The sequence below is a fragment of the Agelaius phoeniceus genome, chromosome 7, assembly GCF_051311805.1.
Source record: "Agelaius phoeniceus isolate bAgePho1 chromosome 7, bAgePho1.hap1, whole genome shotgun sequence".
NCBI lineage: Eukaryota > Metazoa > Chordata > Aves > Passeriformes > Icteridae > Agelaius > Agelaius phoeniceus.
Genome location: NC_135271.1, coordinates 21,611,977 through 21,638,131, shown reverse-complemented (window position 1 = coordinate 21,638,131; position 26,155 = coordinate 21,611,977). Strand labels below are relative to the sequence as shown.

The 26,155-nt window shown below is 38.6% G+C and overlaps 1 long non-coding RNA gene across 1 annotated transcript in view; it reads left to right on the top strand.

The window, feature by feature from the left end:
* The first annotated feature begins 318 nt into the window (after positions 1 to 318).
* The window catches only part of LOC143694496 (uncharacterized), a 208,582-nt gene continuing 182,745 nt past the window's right edge, over positions 319 to 26,155 (top strand). The window contains exon 1 of the long non-coding RNA XR_013182998.1: positions 319 to 401. This is a non-coding gene — a long non-coding RNA (uncharacterized LOC143694496). The remainder of the gene's footprint in view (positions 402 to 26,155) is intronic.

Here is a 26,155-nt window from a genome sequence, read left to right as displayed (position 1 = left end):
TGCACATCTACGACTGAAATAGGGCAGCTGTAAAGAATTCTGATGTTACATGGCTCTTGTGTTTACTTTTATTCCTTTTATTTTTAAATGGAGTGGAAAATGCTGAATGCTCCCTTTTGTGGGGTATTAGACATAGACATGATTAACATAAACTTGAGCATTGAAACTCCTTGCAGTTATCTCTTCACATATACCAAGTAAAAAATAACCAAAGTGCAGATGCTCTTTTGTTTACCTCCTACAATAAAGACGCAAAAATAGGATTGAATTGCAGTTATCTTCAATGACACATGTGAGAAAAGGTATTTGTTTTGAGCTAGACACTGAAAAGACTGGTTTTAGAAGAGTGGCAATTGTGACAATTGTAAATTGCAGAGACAATGGCTTCATCCTCTTCACAGGTAACGATGATTTATTCTCCTTTATTAAGAAATTAGATGGTTGCTGAGCTGCTCCTGGCTCTTGCTAAGGAATTACTTGTTAATGGTCAGAGAGATTGCACTGCCAGGCAAATGAGCAGGGTGAAACATTGCATGACAGCTCCCAAGATCTGAGCTCATGCCTAGCGTGTGTGTTGGTAAATGATGCAGTTTTTCACCTTTCTCTCACTGTTCAAGAGGTGTGGAATTTGGATTACTCATTATTATATGATTGTTTAAATAATTTTCATCAGTTTCTAATTCCCACACTGCGTTGTACCAGTGCTTTCCAGAATCATTTGTAGGGAACTCTACCATCTACTGCAGCTTCATCTACTTTATTCTTATTAAAAATATCAGTAAAACTCAAGTTGTCTTCATGTCTCTTCTGGGGGACAGTCAGCTCTGGAGAGGTTGCAGTAGAGGTAGTGGACACTGAAGTGATGATCAGGTCTGGAGGTGTGTTAGGGTGGTGACAATTGGTGTGTGCTCCTGGAGCTCTCAGCCCGTGATGGGTCACCTCGGACAGTAGGGAATGTTGGAGTGATGAGTGTTCCATCTCAGAGCAAAGCTGGAGGTGTGTGCTGGGCAGGGAAGGGGACTCTGAAACCTCCCATGGATGTTAACTTTGGTTTCAGAACCTGAAAGCCGTGATTTGTTCAGGGTGAGGTTTTTTTGGCTGATGGAGCACATGCTGTGAGGGAGGTCTCCATGCTGTTGCCTGGTTTTACACCACCCTTTTCACCAGCAGAGCTGAAAGCTTCATTTGTGTGAGCCCCACAATACAGTGCAGGAGTGCAGCACCTTGTAGTAACTTCTGAGATGTTAGTACCTATAACCCTTCATCCTTGGAGGGTGGATTATTACAGTGAACTTCAGATTTCCGGTGTGCTTTACCCTAAAATGCAAGATATAGTTATTTCAAAACAGGGCTTTGAGGCTTCAGGCAGAACTTCTAGTTCACTTAGGAAGGACTCAAGTATCTATGGAATAAATTCTAAAACCTCCAAGAACATAATTGAGTTATCAGGGAAATCTGGTAGTAAACACTACAGTTCTTTCTAGTAACGTTTTTTAGTAATGTAATTTTTTATCTCCTTTGTATATGAAAAGAATTGTTCGGGATAGTAGCTATATATATAAGAAGGTAGGGGAGGAGACAAAAAATTAATTCCAGCTTTTCTTCTGTTTACCCCAGTAAGTGTGGGGACTCAGTTTTGTTAATTCTTTATACTGCAGTATAATGAGAACTATTTAGCCTTTTTCTCTGATTTCTATAAGACTGCGAATCTATGGTGACAGTGTCAATTTAACAAAAATTGTGTTACTTGAACATAACCTTTTTCTTAGAATAGCTTTTGTAGGTTACCTGTTACATACCTATTTATCTAATATAGTTATAATGTTGTGTATGTACCTTACTTAGTATATGACAAATCAACAGATTTTCCAATGTGTTCTGACAAGGAAAGCACTCAGTATTGAAGAATTTTCTAAGAGGAGCATTTGCTGTTGGACAGTGACAAGCAAAAACCTGAAAATCACTGTTTGGACTTTATCCATTACTGAGAGTATAATCTTTGGAACATACTGTCAAAAGTAATTAGTGGTTTTTCTAGTTTTGGTGTGTCTTCACAAGAAGTACTGGCATCTTGAGGAAGATAATCTTGATAAATCTAACTTACTGGAGGGAGGAGTAGCTAAGTAAAAGCGCAGTGGTGGGTGACACACAGGAAATCAGATTACATAATGAAATTATCCCATTTCCATGCCCTAAATTTCTGCAGCTCTGAGGCCAAACACTTTTGGCTCAGAAGAAAAAAAATAAAAATCATGTTCAAACATGTTTCTCTAAGCCTCTGCCATAATTTTTTCTAATCTATTTCTTTTGTCTTTACTTGACTTCATACTGCAGTGTTGGTATTTGTGTTTTGGTGGAGTGCAGGTGGCAAATTGGATAAGATGGATAAGACACATAGAAATGCATGAGGGTTCCACACATTGTCCTGCATGGAATCATTTAGGTTGCAAAAGATTGAGCTCAATCATTAACCTAAAAGTTCCATCACTAAACTAGATCTCTTAAATACCGTAAATACACGTCTTTTAAACACCTTGGCCCATGAAAAAGCATTCTTAAGGGCTTAGGAGAATCAGAAAGCATATTACTGTCTGCCGAGCTTTGCCTTGTATTTCAAAGGTCGTTTGGTCTCCTTTCACGTTACAAGTTTGCCCTTTTGCAATCAGAGTTAATTGTTGCACATAGTGGTGTATCTTTATCTTTTACATATGTTCTCATAATACTAAGTTAGTAATTCTGTGGAAATACTATGCAAAATCAGCTGTATGTCCCTTTGGAGTGCTGAAACAATTAAGTAGGCAGAATTAACCATGAAACCATCTTCTTTTTTGACACCATGTTTGTTTGACTCTATACTTGCTTTGTTTCTGTTCAAGTGAAATATCCAGGAGCTGTTTCAGGGCAACTTGTCATTCTTTCTATTGTTTAGTACCTGGCTTTGTGTTTCTTTTAGATTTTAGTGTATCATCCTAGTTCTTTCCTCCCCCTCTGCAGTCTTTCACAAATAATTGAAGCAAACGTGATAGGGTTTTGGCGGACCATCTGTTATGTTTGGTATCCATACCCAACAAAGACAGAGTGGTCTCATGATAAACAAGTAGACAGATTAAGGACTTCATGTTCTTAAACCTTGGAAAAAACAGCTTTTTCCTTTCTTTCCATTCCAAACGTGTTGGCTGGATAACACAATCACTTTTAACATTTCAGTAGTCGTGACAATTATGTCAGAAGTTCTGAGTAAATAAAATGTGTGATGATCAAAATCCCACAACCTCATGATATTAGATAGTCATAGTTCAAGTCTTTGTGATTTAGTGACTTTGGTGGCTGAAGCAAAGCATGAGAGTTTTCACAGTAAACAACTCTTCTGCAATCAGCTTTATAGTTTTAGAAATGTTACCAGTTACATGCAAGAGCGGGTGTACTGTCCAATTACTGTCTGAGAAAATATTTTGTTATTAATGCAAGTGATTCTCCTGGGGGCTTTGCATTTCAGTCTTTTGTTATTGCTAAAGAAAGCTTTTAACACTCTAAACAAATACTGCTAAGTCTTCACTTAGTGTTAAAAAAAAAAGTTTTAATTTGTCAAAAAGAAAAATTTGTGTACTTTGAAATTGCTGTGGCAAGATTTTGGGTTTATTTTGAAAGGTTGAGTTTGCATTATTAACCTCATCTTTCTCCTCAAAATCATTACATTACCTACAGGGCAGTTGATCCCATGTCTGATGGGATGATTGCTCAGGTAAGGAAATATTAGATGCATTTCCACAGCATTTGTGGCCAAGCCAGAAATGCAGTTTTAATCCACATGTTTCCCTACTTGCACTGGAAATCGGGCGTAGGGCAGGTTGTGCAGCTTTATCTCACCAGGGAGGTGGAAGATAGATTTGAAATTTTAAGTCATTTTTGTACTTTTCATCCTGAGTTTGTTTGTGCTTAACAACTTCATTTTACAGTCTGTAGATAAACGTGACATTCTCTGTAAGTCACTGCCAGAGCCCAGGGGTGACAAATGGGAAAATCCCCATGGGTTTGCACTCTAAATCTTCCAGCTCCCAGTTCTGATTACTCTGCTGCTTCTGAATGCATTTCATGTATCAAGGGAAGGAAAGTGGATGCCTGGAACTGGTGAAAATTACTGAATGTGTTGCATGTTGTATAAAACATATGTTTGATATTATGGCATAAAACACAGATTTGGCAGCCAGCCGCAGATTAGCAAAGCTTAAAAACTTTCTTTTGTTAATTAAATATAAAGATCCCATGGTATTTCCAATACCCTTTGTAAAAAGATGGGTTGTTAGGAATGTCACTGTAATTTAGCTATTGGAAGAGAAAGCTTTTGAGTGTGACCTGCTGAGCATGTTATCCCCTTTCACCTTACATTTGTGTTGGTGACAATGTAGTATCTACTTCTCTCCTTGTAAAATGAGCTCTATTCCCAAGGTCTGCTCTCCTTGCCATATTTTTAGTGCACACTGTTTTCTGTTCACTTGCCATGAATATTTCGCAAAGGTATTTGGAATGTGCTCATCATTGAGACCATGTGTGGTTTATACTTGGAATTTCTGATTTTTCACATGCACTCCATCTCACTTCTCCAATAGAACTGCAACCCTGTCATAGATTCCCTTTGGTAAGAGCATCAGTTGTAGATGAGTTACTCTGTTGGTTTGAATAAGTCTCTAAACACCATATGAGCACTTCTTTCGCTAATCCAAGTTCTCTTAACCTTTTTATATGCCCTTGGTACTTGGTCACTTCATAGCTTTTGGTAGGATCCTCAGTTTCTGTCGCTTGGCATTTCCCTACTTCAAAGCAATTCCTCAACTGACCAATCCATCCATCCACCCAAACCACAATGACTCATTTCAGCACCTCCGATGATCTGCAAATGCAGAACAGACACTGTATAGGGTCTCTCTGAAAAATCTTCGTGGAGCCTTTTATTGGCTCAGCTGAGTGCTGTGGTAGCTTTATACATTGGTCTGGGACATGTCTTGTCCCAGTGTAGGCTGAGTTTGTCACTGAAGCAACATGTTGTTTTCTGATCCTTGTCATTGCTAAGTACCATAAGAGCTCAAGTCTAAATAATTTAACAACAACAGAGCAGGTGTCATAAGGCTTGCTGCATTTTTTCAAGTCCATTTCTAGAACTGACGTGTCACCTTAAAAACATGGTGGGTTTTTCTTTCCCTTAAAACAGTGTTATATCTAAGCTGTACCCTGAGCTTGCCAATCTAATATGCTTCTCTTGTTTTTTCAGGGAATAGGTCAAACCAACACCTGCAGGAAAGTCTCTTTAGATTTGTCAGAAAGTATTCAGCAATCAGTTTCACTTTGCAGTTGATTTCTTGTATTGATTGTATTATTTCAGTGTACCATGAATCTACCACTTTGTGCTCCTTTTCAGGGGACTCTCTTATTCTTAGCAGCTCCTTTTATTTTTCCCATGTCTCGTGAACTACAGTATTTCTACAACTTTTGAACACCTGCAAAATCATGCCCAGAGTTATACTGAGAAGGAAGAAGAATTTTTCTTTTGCTACTCAACAGTAAGTCAAAGGGCATTGAAGGGAAGGCTCAGACAGCATCAAAACTTACATGCAACTTATAAATTGGCTTTTGATTTTCAGGTGTGTGAAAAGGTACATTTTTTCCCCCTTTTAGTTTTGGTTTATACAGACTCTTATTTTGCAGCATCTGTGATCATGGCAAGTTTTTACAGGAATTTATCTCTAATGGAGACCTGGAGAATTCTTTTCTTCCTTAGTCAAAGTTAATTAGGTTATGGCTAAAGTTGTTTGCTATTGTATGAAATGTGACTATCATAATCTCCAGACACATGTACATAAATTAATACATAAAATTGACCTCATTGCAAATAAAGAGAACTTGCCAACCTTCCCTTTGCTTCTGCAGCCCTCCCTCAGGCAAAAGCCTGAATAAATAGATAAACCCTGCAGCATGCCCTCAAGGCTTGTAAATGTGGACTCTGCCAGCCTGATGGGGTGAGGGAGTTTGAGAGAACCTTGCCACTGGGCTCTGTGTTTAGGGCTCTTGGTGAGGCAGATCAGCCCACCTTGACTTTAGGAATAGGACAGAGAATTAGTTAATGCTTCAGGGATTCATAACTCCAGGAAGCCCCTTGAAAAAGTTGATGTTTTACACCATTAAAATGTGATGCTTCTGTAGGATTTGTAAAATTTTTTTTTTTTTTTTTTTTTTTTTTTTTTTTTTTTTTTTTTTTTTTTTTTTTTTTTTTTTTGCTGCTAATGGTGTGGCTGTCGGAGTACCCAGCTTTTGTCAAACTTTTTTTCCACCTGAAATAGCAACTTATCACTTTGGGGGGAAAAAAGTCATCAGGCCCAAATATAGAGAGGTGATGACTACTTTGCAGAATCAACATAATTTTAAGCTTCAAGCCTGTGTGTGGCATTTATGACTGAGTTATTAGCATATAAAGGAAACCAAACAAAACCCTTATAGTTAGTTCCTCTGGTAGGCTAGAGTACAGTGCTAAAGTAGCAAAAGGAAATGGAGCTCTTAATGGTTGTAACATGAATAAACAGGCAAGTTTTTTATTTTGGCTTGATATCTTGTTAGAGAAAAAGTAAAAAAAATAGAGCTCAACTCTTGGAATTAATCATAGGAGCAAAAGAAAAAAATCACTATTCTATGCTTACCATAAATGCTTGTGGTCCACATTTTTAGTTTTAATTAGATTTTTTTCATGCTGTTGGCTTAGTATCTAGCAGAAGGCGAGGCAGGAATGTGATATGGGGGACCCTTACTGCACTGATTAAAAACTCAATTAAAATTTTTATTTGAATAAAATATCATATGGCAATATTATGGTACTTATGCTGAATGAGGAAATGAAAATTTAGTAATCACTTATTAGTGTAAATAAGTGCTTAATGAAGGGAGGGAGCAGCAACTAAAGTAAGGTGGAAGGAAAGCAGTCCTGGATTATTTGAAACATGACCTGTTGGACATATCTGCTCTGTGGTAAATAGATTCTTGTGCTTTTGAGACTAGTGGGATGTCCTGTGACATTTGCCAGAGAAAGCTTATTAACTGAACACAATTCTAATGATTTATCCCAGTTATTCTAACAGTTAATACCACTTAGTATCTCTCAAATACATATACAAATATTTATTGCAATGCAGTCTGCTGATGGAGAAAAAAATTGAAATAAGTAGAATAATAACGAGACCTTAAAGGAAATTTAAATCAGAGAGTGCTTTGCATTGAAAGTGATAAGAGATTTACTGATTTCACTTATCTAGGGACAAGCTCTTTGTGGATGGTTTCTGTGCCGTTTGAGCTATTTTTGTGCATAGTATCTTAAAGGAAATTGGATTTCACTTGATTATTTGGGACCAAATTGGTACAAAAGCATAAAAAATTGAGACCTTCAATGATTTCTTGAAATGCTCACCAAGGTGGACTGTGCAGTATTTGGAGCATATGTTTAAGACCAATATTTTTTCCTAGTCTAATACTATTAGAAAACAACTCAATTGTTTAACAAGCAGTTTCCCTTGTGCACCTTGCAGAAAGAGCGGCACTTTGAGAGCACGAGAACATAACCACAGTAGGACAAGCACTCCTGGGTTTTGAGAAGCAGCGCTCCTAAGGGGCATGCACAAAAAGCCATTTCTTCCAAAGGCCTAGGAGGAAAACAAGAGTTGAGTGTCCAGATGTAGAAACCATAACTCAAAGCTGAGCCTCATTTTCCAGATGAGGGAAAGAGTAAATCACTGGTAGTAGAAAGAGATAAGCCTTTAGTGCTTCCAAAGTGCACAATGCACTTTTCTCAATTGGTGTAAAATGTAATGTGAAGTGACATGTAGTACTTATTTGGCACAAAGAAATGGCAAAGTACTGTCTTGGTATTTCCAAGCAAGCTGCAAGCTGGAAGGCAGTTTATCCCTAATTAAGCAATGCAGACTTAGTCTGAAGTGCAAATTATTTTAAGGGCTGGCCATATGACTTCTGTGTGGAAGATGAATTTGGGTACACCAAATGAGAGAAATATGCTAGAAACACCAGACAAGTCCTGTCACAGATTTTTGTGCCATCTACTTGTCTTGCTTGTGATCCACAATTCAATACTGAGGGCTTTCTTCCCTAGACTTTGAGGTTTTTTTAAGTCTTGTTGGGTTTTGTTGGAGAAAATGAAACCTATCTGAGGTGAATTAATTTTGTTGCTGCCTTTAAAGTGTCTCCTGCTTTCTCTGCTGAAAGTGTCTCTGTAATGTTTCATTGAAGCATGAGTTGTACACACAGATATGACATAGTTGTGTTTGTGGTATATTTTTATTCATAAATCAACAGAGTAGACTTACAATGTTCTTTACAGTACCAAGGGAATTTTTCATTATGCAAAATAGTTCTGTTTCAAAACATGGGCTGTTTCAAATGACCTTAGAAGCTTGAAATGGATTCCATGCTGCATTTCTTACCTTGTAAGTGAAAAAGCTTTTCATTCTTCTCAAAAATGGATGGCAAGATTTGGTATCATGCTATGAAAAATGATAGTGGTACACCAATTCATATATTAATGCCTTTCGTTCTTCCCTGTCAAATAAGAAAAGAAGAATGCATGAATACATGTCTTCAGGTTCAGTTTCAGAATGTAACCATTTTCAGAACAAATTCTGATTTGCGTTCATAAATAGCATTGAATATGGTGAGCATATGCAGCTTCTCCAGCACAATATTTTGAAATGTATTCAATCTTTATTCTAATATCCTGAACTCAGTGTTCAGTAATCCAAACCATACAATGCTGGCATGGTTTTGCCCAGCTGCCTGTTTCAGAAGTTTATGTTGATTCTATTTTCTTATTTTTCTTTAGAGAGTTGTTTTAAAAGCTTTCCCTGAAAGTCTTTGTTTTCATAGGCTAAAACCTCCCTCTTCATACTATGCCTCAAATATACAGGCTTCACGATACTTTAGTTGCAACAGTTCAGCAGCATGTTGTCGTGTCCAAAGGTATTGGTAATGAGTGTGAGAAAGCAATAGGTGCAATTTGCTTTGTGCTTGCTGTTACTGAACTACTGCACCAAATTTAATCTCACAAGGCTACAGGGTAATGAGTCAGATGGACTTTTCCAGGTTTTGTAGAATGTTTTACCTACAGCATTCACAAGTGGCTCTGACAGCCAAGGAGAAAATTCATTGAAGCCATTTTAACATGTACTCTTTCTTCCCGTTGCTGCTCTCTCCTTCCTCCCCACCAAAAAAAACCCAAAAAAACCAAAACCAAACAAATGAAAAATCCAACAAAAACCCAAAGAAACACAACAGCAAACCAAGACCAAACGCCTCAAACAAAAAAACCAAGCCCCAGCCCAAACCCAGAAACCATCACAGCCCAAGAACCCTCACCCCATTTATGTGGGGAGGCGTCCTTAAGGTTTTGTTGTCTGCGAACTGAAGTGGCGATAAACAGACTGGAAGGAAGGAGAACAAACAAAGAGTTCATCTTCACAGAGAGAATGCGTCTGTGAGTCAGTAATTTAGTTTATAGTGTGGAAGAAAGAAGTGACTGAGCAGTAATTAGTTTACTGTATTGTTTGTAATAATGTTATATGATTAACAGAGCATAAATGGAAGAAGATGAGTGAGGGATTTTGCATTAGTGCTGTGGATTGCCTCAGCTTTGATATAAACATGAGAGGATTAGCTCTTTATTAACACATCTGTTGGCAAAAGATGAAATATTTCTGGTGTTGCTCTGTATAACTTCCAATTTTACAAATAAAGCAATGAAATACTCTTTTTCCAAGGGTCAAAGTTAGCAAAGGAAGAACAGAAATCTCCTTTTCTGGGCAGTGACACCTGGGCCTATGACAAGGGTGGAATCCTGCTGATGGGGTTTTTTAGGTACTGGCCAGGCTACTGCTCAGCCTAGGAGGAACAGGGTGTTTTCCTGGGAGGAGGGGTGCTGAGAGAGTACAGGGAGGGCAAAATTTTTCCAGGGAGAGTAGAGTGCTGTGGCAAAATGCACTAAGATAAGTAGATTTAAAAAAACTTACTGAGAACTAGAACTACAGTGCCCCTTCCCTTCATGAAGCTATAAAATATGTATGTGTTTTAAGCTCTTTGAAGAGGTTTAAAATTTAAATTTAAAACTGAAAACTCAGACTTTGACACTTTTAGTATTTGATTGTATTCCTTATTTTTCTTTAACGAGTCTTGTTTGCTGCTAACATTTTCTGCAGAAATTTGCCTATTGTCAGAAAGCTAAATAAAAAGAGGAATGTCCAACTGTAATGATACTGTATTTTTCATCTCACAGAGCTCAGTGTTACTGAATAGCAAGGAAACTGTTGACCTGAGATGCTCAAGTGGCTTTGTAAGCTTCTAGCTAAAGGGCCGGCTGAGAGCAGAGTCACAAAGTCATTGGGGCTGGAAGGGACCTGCCAACATCCTGCTCAAAGTAGGTCAGCTCTGAGGGTCATCTGAGCTTTGGCCAGATGGGCTTTGAAAGCTGCCCAGGATGGAGGTTGCACAACCTCTTTGGGCCTCCGCTTCTCTGCTTAATTATCTTTGTAGCAACTCTGTTCCCCTTGTACTGTCTGGGTAATTTTTTTCAATTAGTGCCTGCTGTCTCTCATTTTCCTGTTGTGCATCATGGCAGACTTTGCCATCTTGTCAGCCCCTCAGTACTGGATATTACTGGAGAGCTACTGTTAGGTCCTTCACGAAACTTTATGTATTTATACGTGTGTGTATATATATGTATATAATATACATATATAATGTGTATTAAAATATATAAAGGTATATAAAATATATATTTATATGAAAATATATATAAATGTATATAAAATATTTTTATATAATTTATATATATTGTCTATATAGATATATATTGGCTTGCTGGATTTAGTAAAATATATATTGTCTATATAATTATATATAATTTTTTTGTTTTCCAAATCCAGCAAGCCGAGTTGCCTCAGTGTCTTTTCAAAGGACTTTTGTACACTGACTACTTTCACTTTATTACTACCATTAATTTGTTAGTTCTGGAGGGCACACTAATGGCTGCAGTAGGTACAGTCAGTCTGACTGGAGCAAAGAAGAACAATTGTTTGCCATGAACAACTGGTTGTGCTTCTGTTGACACAGCCCAGGTTTGCTGCACTTCTCTGCATCAAATGCTTCCCAACCCCTCTCTGGTGGTGGAGTTTTATGGTAGAGTGGATGGTACCAGTGCTCTCTTCCTGGTGATTTTCTATCTGCAGAAGATGGTGAAGAACAGATGTTCTTTGCCTTCAAGTGAGATCCATTCCTTCCCTGGAAGAGGAGTAGCTCTGGGACTAGTCTGAGTACTTGTGTGAGATTTCCATGATGCCCCACACCTCTTCCCTTTCCAAAGAAGGAGTAAAGAAAAGGAGTCTGTTAACAGTGAGTTTCATACTGGTCACACAGATAACAAATCTCGCAGATTTAGGAAAAATACTGAGTAGCCAACCCTGAATTTTGAGGGGAAACTTCTCTTTAGGGAAGGCAACACCATATTTTGAGGACAGGAGAGAGTAATGGTCTTGAAAGTGTGTAAGTGAATAGTCTTGTGTAAGGAAAGAAAACATGCTATTATTTATAGTTCTAACAATAATTTGGTGCTTGTGCCTCTTCCATGCATTTAAACTGTGTGCTAAGTAAGACTTCTATTGCACCAGATGGTCTAAAGTACGTGGTACATGGTGTTAGAGGGGAAAGTCAATGCATGTACTTGCTTTTAACCTCTGACACAGGAGGTGTTGTCCCCTGGAAGGCACCAGGAAGCACCTCTCTCCTTCAGTGCTGTGGGAATGGTGAGTCAGCCTACTCTGCAGGGCTTGTTTGTCCTCACCCTCTTCTGGGACTTCTGAACTGGAACTTACTTCTGCAAGGTCTTTTTAGGGTCTTTAAAGCAACTTTGTGGATGACTGCTGCCAGAGGCACTGCAGAGCTCAGTAAGATGGGTTACATTCCTGAAATCTCCTCTGTTACTACACGGGATATGACTAGTGCAGTACCCCTGCAAACACACAGAACAGAGCTCACTTACTGCAGCAATGAACTGTGCTCTCATGCAGGCTGAAGAACATGTCTTCAGAGTTCTTTCACATACTGTTTGTATGGGCTTTCAAGGGTCAAGGGTAGTTTTAGCTGAATGAAAGCATTATGGCATTACACAAAAAAGTCCTTAGTCATTTAAAAGTTCATATCATGGATGATATGAACACCATTAATGGCCAAGATGTAAATATTCATTCAGACCCAGATCTCTTGACTTTGCAATGTTCTCACTAAAACTTCTTTTTTCTGTTAGCCATTTTTTTCCTTTAAAACTGAAGAGGTCTTTTGCTGAGCTGTCAAAGCTGTACCATTTTATTGTTGTCTGTCAAGTGACATTGTTTTTCTGTCTTCTTTGTGTAGAAGGAAGTCCCTGCAGTGATATGTAAAAGATAGCAAAACTTTGGGCTCATATCTTTTTTATTCACTTCATAGTCTTGAAATAAATGAAGATGGAGGTGAAAACCACCAATATCCCTAGTTTAGAGAATATCCTACCTGCCATGGACAGCTAAGATGACCTAGTGATTGCTGAACTTGCTCAGTCTAAATGTGACTCTTGACTTAAAATGCACTTTGTCCTTGGAGTCCTTGATGAACTTACTCCATGTTTTGCACTCACCTGACTGAATTTCATGAGTTGTGAACCAGGACAACTCCCAGATGTTTCAGAGGGAGCTGAAGCATAAATGCTTCTTGTGAAGTTGGTGTAGATTCAGTAGGGAATGAGAACCCAAACTCCAGTGCCATAATAGTTTAGAGGGAAAAGAAAAACCTCCCATCTGTTTAAAACTTCAGATGCAGGTAATTTTAAATAGGTTTTGCAGGGATATAAGGGCTAACTCACTTATGAAGTAAAAAACATGAAGTGGAATAAACAGGATCTGTTGGATGAGGTGGAGATATGTTAATATCTGTTGTGTATGTCCTAATAAGGATGAGGTTTTTTTCCCATTGGCTACACAGATGTTTATACTCCATGTAATTGCATGTTATTGTCTTGTTGAGGGCTTCATAAATGCCAGATACTCTTGAAGAAGGAGAAAAAGCTGCAGAAAGTCAGTGGGCCTATCCCTCCTGGAGAAGGAAGGTGGTCTCTAGTGAGAAATTACCTGGCCTTAGTCTGAGGGAGGTGCATCCTTAGGTAAGAAAGATGTAAATTCTGGCCCTGCCTTGGCATGCCTAACTGCACTGTGTGTGAATATCCAGTGCTGATGATGCAGCTCTGCCCATAGCTCAAGGCATTGTGTCCCTTGAATTTTGCTGCTCACTGCAGCACTTGGAGGTGCCCAGGGGAAGTGCTCAGGCACCTCCCCTCACTGCTGTCCCTTGTTCTCCTTGTCCCTCCCTTGTTCTCCCCTGTGTGTGCTCTGAGCCCTCTCAGCCCCCTGTGCTACCTCCATTGACACCTCTTGACCTGCAGCACAAAGCCATGACCAAACTTCAGGCTTTCATCTTAGATACCTTTAATGTAATTGTTTATCTGTGCAGCTCTTGTTTAGAGACAGCAAATCTATTAAAATCCCAAGGAAGTAATGAGGGAGCTTGTGCTTAAAGGTAAAGCTGGGTGGCTATGCACAATTAGCTCAGTGCAATACTTGTCTTGTAAGATTCTGAGTAATGATGGGTCCAATTTGAAGGACTCATTTGCTACCAAATGCCTTCAGAGACAGAACTATGAGAAAATGTATGTCCCTCTGTGCCTGTTTAATGATTATTGAACCCAAACTCACTACCTCTGTTTTGAGAAAAAAACCTGGTTTTAACTGCAAGATTTCTGCCTCTCCAAATGTAAGATGATGGACTATTGAATTGTAACAGGAACACTGTTCCAAGTCCTGAGCAGAAATATTTTCATGGGTCTTTTATGCTTGAATGAACGATGCAATATTTCTCTTTTTCCTAGCTGAACCAACATTTTAAAATTCTAACTGGTTTATTGCCTGAATGTGGCTACAGACCAGGTTCCTGGAAGTCATCTCTCATTCATTTGGACTCTGAGAAGGGCCACCATTGGCATGTGTCAAATAACTACTTTAGGTTTGTTGTATTTTATATATATATGTGTGTGTGTGACTCTTCTTGGTAAAATCACCTTTGGAATTTTAATAAGGATATTTTTGGTTTTCTTTACGTTTGTGGCACTATATAACTGAGAGGAGAAACAAAAATAAAAGCTTTGTATAAAGTTCTTGATTATATCTCTGTGAAGAGTCTATGCAGAAAAATTTATATGACAAACCAGAACAAATTTTAATGTTTTTTTTCTAATGAAATAGTGTTGAAAAAAGTCTACAAAATCAAATATAAAGAGCTTATCAGTCCTGTGTCTGTTGCAAACTCTTCCTTGCTTTTCAAACAATGCACCTTCTTATAGCTATAATTAAATTTTAGTGCAAACTGTTATAGGTGAAGGCTCATTGTCATTGCTAGTGATTTATGGTGTCCAACCCTTAATGATTTTTTTATAGGTACAGTATGGCTTATTTACTGTTGCCATGATCCCTTGTGATGGATATTTACAGATGTTTAAAGTAACTTATGCCCTCAATTATAAGAATGTTACCAGTTCAGATTTTTCCTTTGCTGTACATCATAAGCTTTGAAATCAATTGCCAGTTTAGTTACAGTTCTAGAGAAAAGTATTTGGGAATTAGCTTGTGATGATATAACATGAAAAGAAAAGCTTTTATTTGATCAGGTAAAAATGCTAGAGAGCTCTGGTTGTGTATCTTAAAAATATGCATTGTTAGAGGTATGCTTTCAGGAGAAAGTGTTCTAATGTAGTGTAATATTAGGGACAAATGCAATTGTGTTTTGTAAGCCTTTCAAATTTTGTGGGTAAAATTGTCATTGTTATAAAACCACTCAGCAGGGAACAATTTCAGGCAGCAGGTATCTCCACTGCACATGTATGAGTTATCTCTCTTCCTGTGTACCTTCCAACTAAATGTGAGTGTGCTGGTTTCAGCTCCTTCCTTTGTTTTTCTGTGCAAGGAAGGCAGTGCTGGCTAGGGGCTGGGAGCCTGGGGTGTCCCTCTCCGGGTGCTGAGGAAGCAGGGACTGCAGAGATGCCTGCCCTGAAGCTCAGAGGCAGGCTAGGCTGTCTGTAAAAATGCTCTCATATCTGCTCTTGATGGGTCCCATCTTGAGCCAACCAGAGCAAGGAGGGGCAGTTACCTGAATCACTTATTAAGAGATGTCTGGAGGTAAAATTGGGCATTTGTCTGTCTTTCATACTTCAGTGACATGCAGAAACACATTTGGCGTCAGCTTTCAGCTGCTGCCCTGGTCCAAACTAGAGCAGTCTGGAGGTTGTTTTAGTTTGATCTACAATCAGAGTATTTCTTCTCACTCCTTCAGAAGTGTTGGCAAATAGAAAACTGTAATGTTAATAAAAATGTGTGTGTCTAGTAGACAATGGAAAAGGAGCAGGGACTGGAGATGTCCTCACGCTATTTTCAACTTCAGTGTCTGTTATAAAAGTGAAATGCATTGGGTACGAGTCTGTAGAAAAGGTGTAAGGAAATGTAAGATACATTCACCCACATATTTCTATCCTAATGTTAAAAGATGAGGTAATACAATAATATGAGAGAAATAGCACAGAATAGCTGTTGCATGGCTGTATAAATGCAAGCAGTCCTTCCTTTGTCTACTTTTCCTTGTCCATTTTGATATTGGGCTATCTGTAGCCCTGTAGGTTCACAGCCAGTCAGTCCTCTGCCTGTAGTGTTGATTGGCTTTTGCTAATTGGTACAAACCATCATAGTTTAGAGGTGTTTCCTGTTTTGTCCTTGTGGTGGGACCAGCACCATATCATCTGATTCAGCTTTCTGTGCTCATGCAGCAGATGTCAATCTGGAGCATTTTACTTGTGTCATGGGACAGAATTTTGCAGAGTGGTTAGAATGGAGACATCTTCTCTTGCTTTTTCCCTGTCTCCTGTTTTGGGGGGGGGGAGGGAAGGCAAAAAAAGACTTGTTGAGTGATAGTCCACACATTTGGTAGCAAAGTTGGCACATCTCTGATTTGAAGCAAGTCCTGGTTCATGGCTCTGGATTGTCTGTTCTTTGGGTGCAATTTGAAAACCCATGTAGCTTTATGTTTCACACATGGCTTTGTCAGTAAGCAGGTGGCTTCACTTACAGCTTTGTTTGTGGATATGCAATCAGGCCCGAAGGAATGTGGGAAAGCCACAAGAGAAGATTTCTTGTCATCTGTCAAGGCTTGTCAAAGTAAAATTAGCAAGTGGAGAGAAATACGGAATTATATATTTAGCTAAAAGAATGAAATGCAAAAAAAAAAGAAATATGTATTGATATATATAGGAGCACAAATATATAGATGCATGTATTTCTGCAAAGCACTGAGGGAAGGAAGATGCGAAGTGAAGCTTGTAACTGGCTCACAAAGCCATCAGCTAACAGGGAAGACTGAGGGCTGACTTTTTTCAAGATTGACTAGTGCCAAGTGATCTTTGTCCTTGAGAATATATCTGTATGTTGTCTTCATGGATTCAGAATGAAAGAAAAGCTGTTTGTTTGAAGTCACACAAACCATAATAATAAAGCCTTCAGTGATGCCAGTATTGAAGTGGGAGGTTCTCTACAGGCTTCTGTCAGGGCAAATCCATTAAAATCAGGGTAGAATAAGGCAAGCAGTCTAGGTTATCACTGCTACCTTTTTATATTTAGGAGGTATGATACTCATGGGAATCTAAATTAGGAAGAATAGTAAAGAGAAAAGGAAAAATATGTAAGAAAAGGACACTACCAGGAGTACTGAGGTGTTCTTGAGCTGAATACAAGGTGATGTCTTAAATGATTACAGAGATAAGGAAGCAGAATGGGACTTCGATATCCTTGCAGGTTTTTTAACTAAAAATTAATTTTCATGGAATGACGTAATGTGCCCAGATAAAACATGGAAGGTTAGCATATAACCCTGACCCAGACAATGTGTCACTTTTGCTACCCTCTGGAATTGCTGTCATGCTGTAGAGAATTGAGTGAACACTGCCAACTATTGGTAGATAAGTTGAGAGCGTTGCTCCCACAACATGTGTATTAACATACCATATGCCAGCAGCTAACGTGTTAAAGCTTAGAAAATTGCCATGCAGAGCATGAGAGAAAATAGAGTAAGAGGTGTTACCAACTGCATTATTGCTTAAGCTACGTAAATCTTACAAGTCAATATTTTATTCAGTGTAATTCCACTTGATGCAATTAAAAGTAACAGGAGGAAGAAAATATTTCTATACATAGGAAGCTTCTGGTTAAGGCTGGTGGCATAGGACACCTGTACTGCAGTTTGGAAATGACAGTGCACTTTAAATGGAATAGCTGCAGGAACAGATGCTCACACATTAAGCTCTCAGCATTACACACAGCTGAAGTTTACTTTCAGGCTTGGGAAGTTTATTTTCAGGCCTGTAGGGAATCTCAATGGGCTGTGTGACAAGTGGTCACCTTGCAGGAAGCAGGATAAATTTACATTTTACTTCTATTAATTCCAGGAGACTTTTTTTTTTTTCTTCTCTTTTTCCCTTTTGAATGTGAAATGGAAGTTCATGTAATGGTTGTAGAGGATACCAGGCTGACAGCTCTGAAAACAAAACACTTCTGTTTATCAAGTGTCTTAATGTTCCTCACTTGAAAAGTGGAGAAGATCCCATCTGTGGGAATGGATTTTCCTCCACAGGTTTTTTTCTTCTCTGATTTCTGTTTATGACTAACCAGGAATGCACTATTGATCTGCCTTTCTGTTCTGTTTTGCTTATTGGAATTAGAAAATAGTCATATGAACTGATCTCATGGATGCTTCTGTGCATGTAGATGATATTCAGCTGGTTTAGTTTTCAGCCACTGTTTTCAGGCACAGTGTTAGTTCAGATTTTGTGTTCTGGTCTTTGAATTGTTCTAGATTAATCTGATGGATTTCACAGTGATTTAGGACTGACATATGCAGCTTTGTTGGTAGCTATGGAAATCATAACTTTTCTCAAATAGCCAGGGCACAAAAAGAGGTGATTGACTTCCACAGTAAGTGGGAAGTGTTTGATTAGAGAGCTAAACATTTTCCTTATTCGAAGTGTTTGGAAACAAGGAGATACAGCAGTACCAAGTATGAGAATTAACCAATACAAAATATCTTGAATTACAGACATATGAAGAGAAGATCATTAGTGGAGTAAACTTCTAAGTGAACATGGGCTGTTAGCAAATGAAAATTTGCTGAAGAAATTAATGACAGTCCTGTAATGATGAATCCTATTGTACTCTGAGCACAAAACAATGCTTTCCTCTAAAATCCTGTCATATATAGGTAGAGGGATTGCAGAGGAGTTGCCTCAAGAGCTGTGTGGCCGTGTCAGGATTTTGGCCCATCTGTGTGGCTCCCCAAAGGACACTGTGGGTTGCTCAGGTGTCCATGGATTCAGTGTTTATCTCTCAGGACCTTTTCCATTTGCTGCTGTAGGAATGGTGGCTGCCCCTGCAGGTGGTGTGGTTGTCCTCACCCAGATCCCGTGTCCCCTGTTGTCACAGACATGTTTTATGAAAAATCCTTTCCTTAGGATTTCTTCTCCTGAGAAGCTGAGAGGCCTCAAGAACAAAATGTAAGCAATAATTACCTGCTGCTGTGGAATGCAGCAGGTGCATCTGTGTTTGGTCTCATGTGGTTGTTGCTAATTAATGGCCAATCACAGTCCAGCCGTCCAGACTGTCTTGGTCAGTCACAAGCCTTTGTTATAATTCTTTTTCTATTCTTAGCTTCTGATGAAATTCTTTCTTCCATTCTTTTAGTATAGTTTTAATATAATACATATAATAAAATAATAAATCAAGCCTTCTGAAACATGAAGTCAACATTTTTGTCTCTTACCTCATCCTCAGACCCCAGCAAACACCAGCACAGCCCGTCACAACGGTGTCCTGAGCTCCTGCTGGACACTGGAAAACTAAACAGATGTGATGAAACTTATGCTTTACATGTTTCCAGAATGAAGGCTTGGAGAAAATGATCTTGCCGAAATTTTGCTTGTAGCTAAAGCACTCCTGTCTTTCACAATGTGCTTGGTGTGGATTTGCACTGGACAATAAAACTTCTTTCCCTGTTTCACATTGCCAATATGGAGCTGCATGTTTGTGTTACCTGTCTTGGTACCTCTGATTTTGTCTAAAGTTACAGCAATTAATAATGAAAAAGGGAGAGGTTTCAACTACATGTACACTTGTAGCCCAGCAAAAAAGAATATGAAATTCCTGCCCTCAGGAATAAGAATATGAAATAGCAGGGAAAGTTTCAAGCAAAAGAAATATCTTTCACTGAAGAGAAAAAAAAACTTAGAACAAATCACAAATGCAAGAGACTGCTGCTGAAAGTCAAGCTGCCAAAATTTAATTTGAAAATCTGATATAACCTTATATAAGATATCAGATCTTGTATACCTTGGATATCTTATAACATCTTTACAATTTCTGATATCTTTATAATTACAAATATTAGTACCATTGGGATATGACAGAGGAGCTTGAGGCAGAGTTCAGAGACAGGAATGTGAAATAAAACCAGCCACAATTTCTTGACAGTCTTTTCCAGTGAAATGGTGTGCACTGCTTCAAACTACTGCTGTACCAATTAATGTGTTTTGTAAAACATTCTGACATACTCTGAAAATCTGGAAGTCAGGAGAGTTATAGATATCTCATATTAAAACATTTTGCAGATGTTGCTGACAAAATTAAATATTTTTTCCCATTTCTGAAACGTGTTTGTAGATGCTTTAATTAGATCATATTTTTCCCTGAGAATTTCATTTCCTTTAAGGCTTCTGTTCTATGTAGTTAGAGATATTCTGCAGGCCATTAAAATCTAGCAGTTAAGACAGATTATGAGCTTCTATTCTTAGAATGACTAGAGTAAATGTGCTCTTTGCTGTCTTCTCTTCACCTGAATGATGGCAAGTACTTATTTTTGTTCTGGGGTCATTGCTCCTCATTGGTTCCATCACCTCACCCTTGTCATTTATATGGAATCAAACAGATAAATAACAAGTGTATATTTAGTTAGGACATTAATAAAAACTTCATCTCTTATGGATGAGGAACTCATCCTGCAGCTCAATTTCAGTTTCTTGTAAAGAGCTCTGTTAGGCTTTCAGCTTTTTCAGCTTCTCTTTCCTCCTTTCCTTAAAAGCAAAACCCACCAAACTGACTTGAGAGCAAATACACAAGAGTTAAGCTACTGTGATGCTGCAACCAGGCTTGCTGCAGAATTGAAGTATTCCTAAGAATTAAGATTTGGCTTTGTCAGTCCTTTCTTCCTTCCAATGTAAATTTTAGTTTTATCCTAGGTTCTCAATAGCCTTTACACACAGTAGTTTGTGCTTTTTCTTAACACCCTGGATGTGCTAAACAGCATTTGTTCTGTAAGACCCCCTCACCTTCACTGAATGGCACCTACAGCTCAGCCCTGCTTGTGTTCTGTAAGGCCCACAAACCACTCTGAGGCACAAACCTATTTGTTGTCACATTCTGTGCCTGCATTTGAAATGTGCAGAATATTGTTTATTTCATTTCATAAGTATTTTTCCTCCCCTGAGAGTGCAGCTGTATGAATTTGCAACCACCAAAAGTAGAGTTCAGTGTTTTTGAAAAGAATATAAAAATATCAAAGGGACCAGGTGCAATTACAATACAGGTTTTCCATTACAAATTAAATTTCTTGGAGAGGAATAGGGACATTTTAACACAGGTTGCTTGTACATCTTCCTTAGAGATTTTAGCAGTGTTTTATTTCTCTGCTTAGATCAGAATTTCCTCAAAGTACCCTAAAGTGAAGTTTATAGGATAACTCAGTCCAATTGTTTTGTCTTTTGTGCAGTAGTCATTAAAGTTAATATACTTGCAGGTTTTATTTTAATGTGAGACATGTTTTTGGGTATTTTGTTAAATTAAAAGCTTGATTTGTCACTGTCTTCTAACATTTATTTTCTGCTTTAGCTTGTATTTTGTTGAAATTCAAATGAATAGCAGAGGGACTTATTTTGTGTTGTGGTGATTTTTTTCCTTCTGTGAAAGAGCTGCTATAAGAAAACACTGAGGATGTCTAAGCTGTATTGTAACCTCATGTTGATAACTAAAATTTACTTTTATATATGGGATTTTTCTATAGTTGCAGTGTGCAGAATGATGAGAATGATGTTATGGTGCCTAGGAGTAGTAATATACATTATTTCCACTGAGGCTTCTTTGTTATCTTGTAGTCTGCTTTTTCCCCTTTGGGGTGGGGTCTTTCTGGAGTTCTTCTTGTTTAGCTGCAGCATTTGATTTGGAAAGGCTTGAAATCCTTCCCCAATTTCTGTTTTTAGGTCATGGATGAAGATGTTGACAGAAACCAGTACTTAGGGAATGTCTCTGACTGGGCCTCACCCTGCACAGCAGTGGTTAAACATTATTATTTCCTTTTGTTCCTTGGATTAACACTCAGTCCAGAAATGGATGTTTGCTCCAGTCTAGTGGAACTTTCCTTTTTTTAATAACATTTGAAATTGCAGCTGTGCTGTGTCCATGGAATCCCTTCACTCACATGCTGTAAGACACTGCCATTGAGTTTTTAGGACTTAGCAGGGTTTCCCCTCACAGAAACCATCCTGCACTTTCCTAATAAACTGTGTTTATGAATTTGCTCTGTTTATTTTATCATAGATGTTCTCTTGCTGGAGATGAAATTCCAGCTTGCCAGGCTGTCTGAATCCCTTGTAGACCTTTCCTGCTTCTGAAATGGAGTTTCTTGGGAAAAGATCAGTCCCCTAGCAGGGTGACTGTGATGACAGTTTGTATAGCAAGGGGAAAAGCACAAAATATGGAATTATGTTGAAAAAGCAATAAATCCTACTTATTTTGGAAGGGGCTGTCAGTTGTGTATTTCCTAGCTTTTCAGGTTTAAATGATGATGAACTCAAACTTTATGTGCCTCCTTACTGGATTTTCTCCCTTGAGCTGACTTAAACCAGTCATCTCTGTATATTTTTTTTTTTTTATTATTCTGCAGACCATTTGGAGGAAAATAGGATAGCATGGAAGTCCAGTGTGAATGTCAATCCTTTTTTGAGATTGCTCTGAAAAGAATTTATGGGAAATTCGTCATTAGAATACAGAGATCCAAAAGCATCTGTATTTGACTGTAGATTTATTTTACTGCTCCTGAAAGTTTGTCAAGTTTGTTACCCTTTTTCACATTTATTTCTCATCATTATAGGAAAGTACAAAAGGTTTTGTATTTGTCTCCCTTGTTGGTTTCAAAAAACCAAACAAACTAAGTAAACAACCCAGGGAAAACCCCAAACAAGCAAAACCCTAACCAAGCCCCTCAGTGCTTCTCCTTAGAAGAAGTTCACTTGTGTCTGAACACGAGGCACGGGAAGCTTATTTAGGATTACATTCTTTTCCAGTCTGTTCACTTTTGAGCTCTCTCCCTGGGGAAGCTCAGCCTGAGGCGTTTCTGACACTGACACTGTGCTATGTGACAGAAGGGAATTCCACCCCCCCCAACATTAATCCAGCGCTCAGGATACAGGAGCAGCCTGGAGTTTGCAGCCCTGCCTCGTCCCTTGGTGGCTCTGGAGTTCACTTCTGCACTGGAAACTTGTGCAGGTGTAGGAGCATTCTAGGTCTGTGCCAAACCTCTGGAGCTGCACTTGCTGTGCAGTTTGGGCAGCCCCCAGCCTTCCTCCAGGTGCTGTGGTTCAATCTGTTAGAATCAAATGCTTCTTCCATCATTGTGCCCTTAGGAATTCTCTGGTGCAGGAGTGTTTTAACAGATCGAGTGGTGATCTGTGCTCTCGTGCTTCCATCACACAAATAATAAAATCTGTTGAAATATGTGGAAGTTGGCCAAAATGGCTTTGCGGAGGCCTTGTAACAAAAAGAGAAAAAAAAGTAAAATTTCTGTTAGAATATATAAAGTATGACAATTTTTTAAAATAAGTAGTTTTTTCTTAGCTTTTACAAAACATATTTCATTATTTTTATGTGGAAATTTGGCAGAAGATGTTTAAAAGTTTCTGAGTATGATGGGCACTTAGATACTTCTGAAACAGGACCATGCCTACGGATGTGACCAGACTCTGTGTGCACTGGCCCTGCTCAAGTGCACTGTCACAGAAGCATTCAGCTACATTTGCTTCAGTAGCACCTGTGCAACTTAGGAACAAACAAAAAGAATCACAGAACGTACTTGAGTTTTGCCCCTGTGTGAGTGAAATAAAAAAACAAACCAGTTCCTGGAAGGCTTTGCTATTCAAACTGAGCACTCAGTGGATATTGAGCATTTAATTAAGTCCTACACTTGTATCAGTTGTCTGGGTTTTGGTGTGTTCAGGCAAGATCTCACCTGCTGATGTCAGACATGTGCCCAAACAAAAAGATTTTTGTGGACTTTTCTGATCTCAGGTCTCTTGACAGAAAGGCAGACATCAAGTTCTTTCCTGATGCACAATGGTCTAAGAGGAAAGCAGTAACGCTTGGATATTTTACTATGAACAAAGCATTTTCTCAGGAGTGCTCACAATCTCTGAGTGTTGATCCTGTTGATCTCTACTAGAGAGCCTTCAAAAACCACAGAAGTTATGTGCATCCTCAATGTTATTTTGTTTCAGGTCTTAGAGTTCAAAAAAATCTGATCTCTTCATCACAGATCATTTCAAAAGGGCTTTTTGGTTCAAGTGCCCATTGAAGTCATTGCAAGTTTTATTGGTCTGTACAGTGGAGAAGACTTGCAGGTTAAACATTTAGATCAAGCTTAGCTGGGCTTGACATTTCTGCTATGCTGCACAGAAGCACACTGAATTTGAAAAGCAAACAGTGAATCATGTTCTCTTGTGTTGTGTATAACATACAAACCTGGAACTCCATGGGAACCTCAGCCTGTGGTCCCCGTTCTAATTCAGACCTTTACAAATTGCACAAGTCCTTCAATTCAGGGTTTGGTTTTGGTTTGGTTTTTTTGAATGGCAGATGCAGAAAAGGAAGGCTTGTAGAAAATGCAGAAATCTCTGGAGCTATTTCTTCTCCTTTGTAAAAGCTCGTGGAGCCTTTGATCCTGGCATTTGAACATAGAATTATCAGGTAATTGTCTCAGAAATAGCTTTAGTGAAAATCATGAGGTTTTCCTTTTATAAATGGAAATTTCACTATATATTGACGTGGGTGAGTCAAGTAAGAGCATCCAAAGGCAGTATTAGGATAAGGATCATCTTTCATTTCTTATCTACTCCCATCTCCTAGGAATTCCATAAATCTCAAAAACCCTTTAGGATTTGGGGGCCAAATTACTCTGCCTGAAACAAGGCCTTTGAAATAACTTGGGCTGATTGTCATAGTAATTTGTGTCAATCTGCTCCTACATATTCAAGGTATAACTATTGGATAGATTAGAATCAGAGAAAGTGTAAAATGGTGAGTAATTCAGGCTGAAAAAGCATGTATGATATTTGAAATACTGCTTCTTAGGCTAGATTCCTAGGGGCTTTTCCTCCTATTGCTGATATTTGTGTCTGTTTTAATTGTATTTTTAAATATTTACAACTCATGTGGTTGAGAAAACAATGTGCCCTTCTTACAGCTGGCCACTCAGGTATTGCTGCCGCTGGAATGGTGAATCTGATGGCATTGTCACCAAGGCAGCTGTCAGTAACAGGACTAAGTAATTCCTCTTTCCAGTGGTCTCCTCATGCAGTGTGAACTGGTGATGTTAAAACACATTTGTCAACAAACTGTAACATCATTTAACCTGAAGCTATGATGTTAAAACACATTTGTTAACAAACTGTAACAACATTTAACCTGAAGATAACATGCTAGCAGCACCTTTTGTTGTGAGTGAGCTGCATTATGAGATGAATCCAATTTATATTTAATCCAGCTCATATTCTTCTGAGTACACAAAGCACAGATAAGAGTAAATAAAGTGCAATTCAGTCTTTCAAATATTGCATCTTGGAAAAAAACCCTGTGATATCACTTGAAATTTCAACTTAAACTTTCTTTTAAAAATAACGGTTGAGCTGGAAATGCTCAAGGCTGGTTGAGCTGGAAATGCCCAAGGCTTCCTAATTCTCTGATTACAGAATTTTCTCTCATTTGTTTACCATGCTTTTTAGTTCTCCCTCATGTTTCTCAAAGGAAAAGGCATGTAAATACCTAAATGCAGTAATAATTTTTTCCTTGCTTTTGAAGTGACTATGGGTAATTCATTCCATTCTGTTACATCCTGAAACTTAAATGCCTTTTTTAAGGTCTGTAGAAAGCAATTATAAAGCTGGTAACTTTGAACTATTGAACTGCATGCCCCAGTGCTGTTGGCAATACTAAAAATGGGAATATTAGATTAAATTTTTTCAAGCAGAAAGTTCTAATAACTCAAGTAATAATATTCATTAAGTTCTATTTACACCATTTTAATCTGAATCCACATTGTATGTTTGTTTTACTTTTTTTTTTTTTTTTCTCCTGGAAAACCATTAAAGCCTTAGCTAAACGCCTATTTCACAGTCTATGCTAATTCAGAGCTGCTGTAAATTGTGGCTGAATTATCCAAGGGGGCCCAGCGCTACAGGGTTTAATTGGAAGGGGTGGGCTGGCAGTGAGGAGGCATTGTCACATCTGGCAGTGAGGAGGCATTGTCACATCTGGCAGTGACAAGGCCATGCTCTGTCACAGCACCAAAGCCAACCCAGGGCGTGGAGCCCCTGAAAGGATGGAGTGCTTGGGCTGCCTGAGGTCGTGCAGGAGGAGATGAGTGGTCCTTCAGGTACCCAGAGATGTTTGCCCTGGCTCCCCTGGAAGCTGGACAGCCCAAGGCTCAGTCAAGTTGCTCAGATGGTGCTGTGAGGAAAAATGAGAATTTATATGATGAGAGATAAAATCAGTAGAGGAGGCTGTTGAAAATGGCAGCTTGAGATTTATTTCAGTAGGTTCTGAACTTCTCAAGTTGCTTGAGTCTGTGACCAGTGTCATTTCTGCTCAGTGCAAAGTGCTCAGATCTGCCCTGGAATGAGTTAAAA